General features: G+C 36.6%; 1 long non-coding RNA gene across 1 annotated transcript in view; it reads right to left on the reverse strand.

The window, feature by feature from the left end:
• Positions 1-4745: 4745 nt before the first annotated feature.
• Positions 4746-5000, reverse strand: part of LOC137653352 (uncharacterized) — a 1005-nt gene continuing 750 nt past the window's right edge. Inside the window, exon 2 of the long non-coding RNA XR_011046456.1 lies at positions 4746-4908. This is a non-coding gene — a long non-coding RNA (uncharacterized lncRNA). The remainder of the gene's footprint in view (positions 4909-5000) is intronic.

Raw genomic sequence — 5000 nt, forward strand, 5'->3', positions numbered from 1 at the left:
TTTGGAGAAACTAGATGCTCAGCAACGTCCTCCCTAAGGTCTTGTGCACAAACATTACTTAAAACATTCTCCTCTTTGAAGTCAAGGGTAGCCCTAGGGTTAGGAACTGTAACTCTCAAAATATCTTGACTGACTATAGACTGGTGGATATCAGGTTGAGGTCCGGAAAAAAAGTTTGTATTAATTAACTGTTTATAGGACAAGGTTCTTGTTATGCAGTCTCCAGGATTGGCAGTTCCAGTGATGAAAGTAAAATTAACAGGAAACGTTTCACATAACTTATCTATTTGCTGTAGCCTGTTAAGAACAAATACAGACCTTTTCTGCATCTTATCCAGTTTATAGGAATATGAATTGATCCAAGAAAGAGCTACCAAACTATCAGAGTACAAATCCAAACTTTTTATTGCAATTGGAACGAGGCAATCAGGCCCTCCTAAATCTTTATACAAATCAATTAACAACTCCACACCCAAGCAAATGGCTTGTAACTCCAGGGAAGGGATGGACTTAGTATTAGACTGTCTGTTTATCAGCCTGTTTTTGGCTAATAAAAAATTTGTTTGGCCAGTATCAATGTTCTCTATATACAGAACAGCTCCATATATCATACTGCTAGCATCTACACAAGCAAGAAGTCTGTATTGTCCATCTCTTTCCCCAACAAATCTTTGAACAACAATTTCAGGTGTAGAATTAGCTTGCCTTGCAATGCATTTCCATTCTTTTAGCTTTTCCGCAGGTAAAATATCATCCCATCCTAATGACTTATCACACCATGCATAAATAGCCTTGCCCTATTAAATACTGGACCATTGATATTATACAAATCAAAGTTTGAAGCAATGGACTTGAGGATGGACCTCTTCGTACTTGCCGAAGCTTCCAAAACAATGGGAAAAGTTGAAAGGGTATCCAACTCCCTATTCCATTTCAAACCTAAAAGTTTAACTTCCGTTAATGTATTTTGATCCCAGTCTGAGTCAATGATTTCTTGAAGTGGCCCATCATTGGTGACAATTTGTTGCAATTCTATTCTATAGGGAGCAAATATATTTGTTAGCCGAGTATAGGCCCATTCCAAGGTATCCGAATTTTTGCAGGTATAAGCTCCATTATCCATATAAAACAACTGATAAAGCAATTTCTTCATATTTTTTTACCTCTTGAGTATCATCCTCCACATCCAAAACCAGTATCTTATAAAGACTCAACATCAAAATTGTAGGGCTACATCTTAAACCAAAACTCAACCTAAGATTCTTGTAACCAACTAAGGAAAAATCTTTCTTCTTCACACTTCTAACCCAAAGAAAAAGTAATTTATTCTGATCTGAAGGTCTAAGTGCTATCTGATTAAAAGCCTTTTTGAGATCAAAGCACAATATTTTCGAACCAAATCGTAAGTGAAGCAAGGCTGAACTTAACTTTTGGTTTAACGACGGCCCTGGATGAATTGCCTGGTTATGGCTTACTGTCATGGGTTTTCTAGGGTCCACCTCAAATATGTTTGATAGAAATACTACTCTGCATTTTGTGGTCTCTAGATCAAGTTTAAACACCCCCATGTGGGGTAAAAAACTATGTTCAGGATGTTCAGTTAGGTAATGCTTAAGGTTTGGGATCTTTTCAATTATTCCTAAATTTTCTTGTTCTTTAATGACTTCATCCATGAGTTTCAGATGCATCTCCCTTTTGCAAAGCTTCTTTAAATTTGACTTTAACACTGCTTCAGCTAGTTTATAATTTTTACCAAGTAAGTGTGACACCTTACTGTTCCATAGCAGAGGCATTGTTATTCTACCATCCTCATTAACAGTGGCATTGTTAAGTGCATATCTTACTAGAGAATTATTGAGTTCCACAGATGTCTCATTCTCTTCCTTATCATAATTAAGGATCCTTTTGCAGTCATATTCCAACATTTTCTCTGTGGCCCTTTGTAGTGCTTGCTCATTTATGCCCCCGTTCTCATTTAAAACTAGAAAATTAGCTTCTACCACCATTTCCTCATGCTCCAATATAGATTCATCATTGAATTTACCTAATCCAAGGCCAATAGAATCAAGAGAACCTACATCCAACTGAGCAACATCAGACTTGCAAGTAATTGACGTTTCAACTGCATTTAAATCAGGAAGGAAATGCAAATTTTTTAACATTGTGTCAACATTACCAAGAAGCATCACTCCAAAAGAAGTTTGAAAGTATACTGAAGGACTATCCTGCCCAAACCCAACTGTTGAAGCCATAGTGCAGTGAGCAGAGTTAGTGCCTAGGATGAAATCTATACCATTTAACTCATCCCCATTATTTAGCAACTGTTTATCTGCAAGGGTGTAGCCCTTAGCAGAGAAATGGCTTGCCACCCTGAACAAATGTGGCAACTTCAAATTTATATTTATATAAGGTACACATAGGGCCTCCACCTTGCAAATTTCCTGACCAAATTTTAAATTCAGTTCCACCAACTTTGTATTATATGATTTCGCAGTTAAAACCATTAACAGTAAGACTCACATTTCTCCTCAAAACTTTGAAAGGAATCTTCTTAACCGCTCTGTCCGTAATAAAATTACACTGACAGCCCGAGTCTTGCAAACCTCTTATTTGGGTATGGTCCTCTAGATGACAAGTGAAAGTTGGTAGAGCAGATCTATTACCATAGCACTGAAGAGCATCCACTGAAAATACTACCCCCGTGGAAACTTTTTCAGATTTCTCATTAACTAAATTGGAGTTTTTATTAAGACTTCTAGCATTGACCACCTCTTCTTTTGGGGAATCTCTTTTAATGCAGAGAAAGGTGAAATGCCAGCCATTACATCCTCTGCATTTCTTATGAAGTCTAAATTTGCACAAACCCGCAGAATGAGAGGAACTGGCACACTTAAGGCAACCTCCTATCTCTTTCAGCTTATCCACCTTTGCCTTATTACTATTATAAACCGGGCACTTGAAAACTTGGTGATCATCAGTTGCTCTGTCATAAGCACATAAAGAGCATTTCGCCTTAGTAGGCTGCCCTTCAACATTCACATTAGAGGCTAGATTAACAGTCTCTGAAATTTTGGGAAACTTCTTAACTTTTGTATAAATTTTCTGAGATGCTATGGCATATCGTTCACATGCTTCAAAAATGTTATCATTAATTTCTGAAAGGGAGGGCCTCGTCTTATTGGTAATATTTACTAGCTGAGATTGGAAGGTGCTGTTCATGCCATTCCAAAAGAAATAGTTCAAAAAATCGTCCACTTCCATTTTCAACAAACAGATTCCATGAAATTTTTCATCTGACCAACGTACGCAAATGGATCTGTTTGGTAAGGCATTTTCATATCTGTTAACTGTTTTATTAAGGTAAACTTCTGAAACCTAGGGGATGCTAAAGCAGACCTTAAAATTAATTTTGCATCTTCATATGTCTGTTTGTCTGTTTCAAGTGAATCGAGTAGTATGGATGCACGACCTGACACTTGTTGCTTCAGCAGCAGTAATTTGTCTCTCTGAGTGTACTTGAAGGTTTTAATAACCTCTTCAAATTCAGAAAGAAATTGCTCTATATTTTCTCCCTCTACAATTTTAAATGCTGGTAAAGGAGCTGTAGAGCTTTTCAAAAGGCTTCTAGCTTCTTCAAGTACAGAATGGGGAGGAACTGAATCTTTAGTAGCCTCAAGGGTAGCTATAAAAAAGTTTATTTTATCCAAGTAGCTCTCACAAGCTTCAAACTCAATATTCAATTTTGATTCATCTTCCTCTTCTGCCCATAATAACTTAGCTATTTTAGAATTATAAACCTTCAGCTCTTCAGCAAATCCATGAAATTTAGAGATAAGTGATCGCCGTTCAACTTCTGAACCCAATTTACAATCTTCAATTCGATTGACATTCTTAGTCACTTGACTGCGGATGTATTTCCGAGAATTTATCAAAAGCGATAATTCTGACATCTTTGCCGATTGCTATTAAAACAATATTTCAGACAATCACAAATCAATCTATAGAGCAGATCTAACCCAACAGAGTTTAAATGTGCGGCGTCCCTGTATAACCTTCTATTATCTAATCTACCTGGACCCTCTACTCTGAACAAGTAATTCTTGAAACTCAACTTGTTAATAAATTTATTGAGCTAACGCCTCATTAACTTGAATTCTTCCACGCATGGGCTATCAAACCGATTTCTCCTTTCATAAAATCGGATTTCAATTTGAGATGCAATTATACAAGATCTTGGTAACCTGGATCTCAGAATCTTGTAAAATTCTTTGCAATTATTCTTTACCACTGACAAATCTACACGAGACTTCAAATCATTACCTCCTAAAATTACCAACAAATAATCGGGGTTATACGTGAAAACATCTTCTAGGAGAGCTAGATTATTCAAAAAATAATCAAATGTGGCACCAGGAAAACCAAGAAACTGAACATCAAAAGATGTCTGTTCAATCACAATTGTTGAGCTATTAACCCTAAGCTCCAAATCTCTAACATAAGAATGTCCTAGAATTGACAGTTTCATGACAATACCAAAACCAAAATATAAACTAGGTAAAATTCAAGGACAACTTAAATTATAAACAAAATTTCAACACTGATAAATTCGAAAATTCTCGTACTTTCGTCATTCTCTCCGCCAATCCTACACTCAACGAGACCAACCAGCAACCAAATTTCTTACTCGAGCCCCACGTTGGGCGCCATCTTGAAAATTGTACGATGGAAGGATTAAAACAAGTCCATTAAAAAATGTTCACTTTAATGAAAGGTTGAACTTCCATGTGAAGTTAAATTTAGAACTGGTTGCTGGTGGGCTTGTTGACTTAGAGAAGGATTTTCCTGTGTCAGAAGTAACTACAGGTATGCTGTCTTCCTTCTCCTACCCTCCTCGCTTTTCAAGAAACCCTGAGGACATAAACGAAATACTATTTTCAAAAGGTAAAGGCAAGTTCTGCTAAATCACTCAATTCAATAACTGTAATAAAATGAAAACAGAT

This window comes from Palaemon carinicauda, chromosome 1 (genome assembly GCF_036898095.1).
Source record: "Palaemon carinicauda isolate YSFRI2023 chromosome 1, ASM3689809v2, whole genome shotgun sequence".
Taxonomy (NCBI): Eukaryota; Metazoa; Arthropoda; class Malacostraca; order Decapoda; family Palaemonidae; genus Palaemon; species Palaemon carinicauda.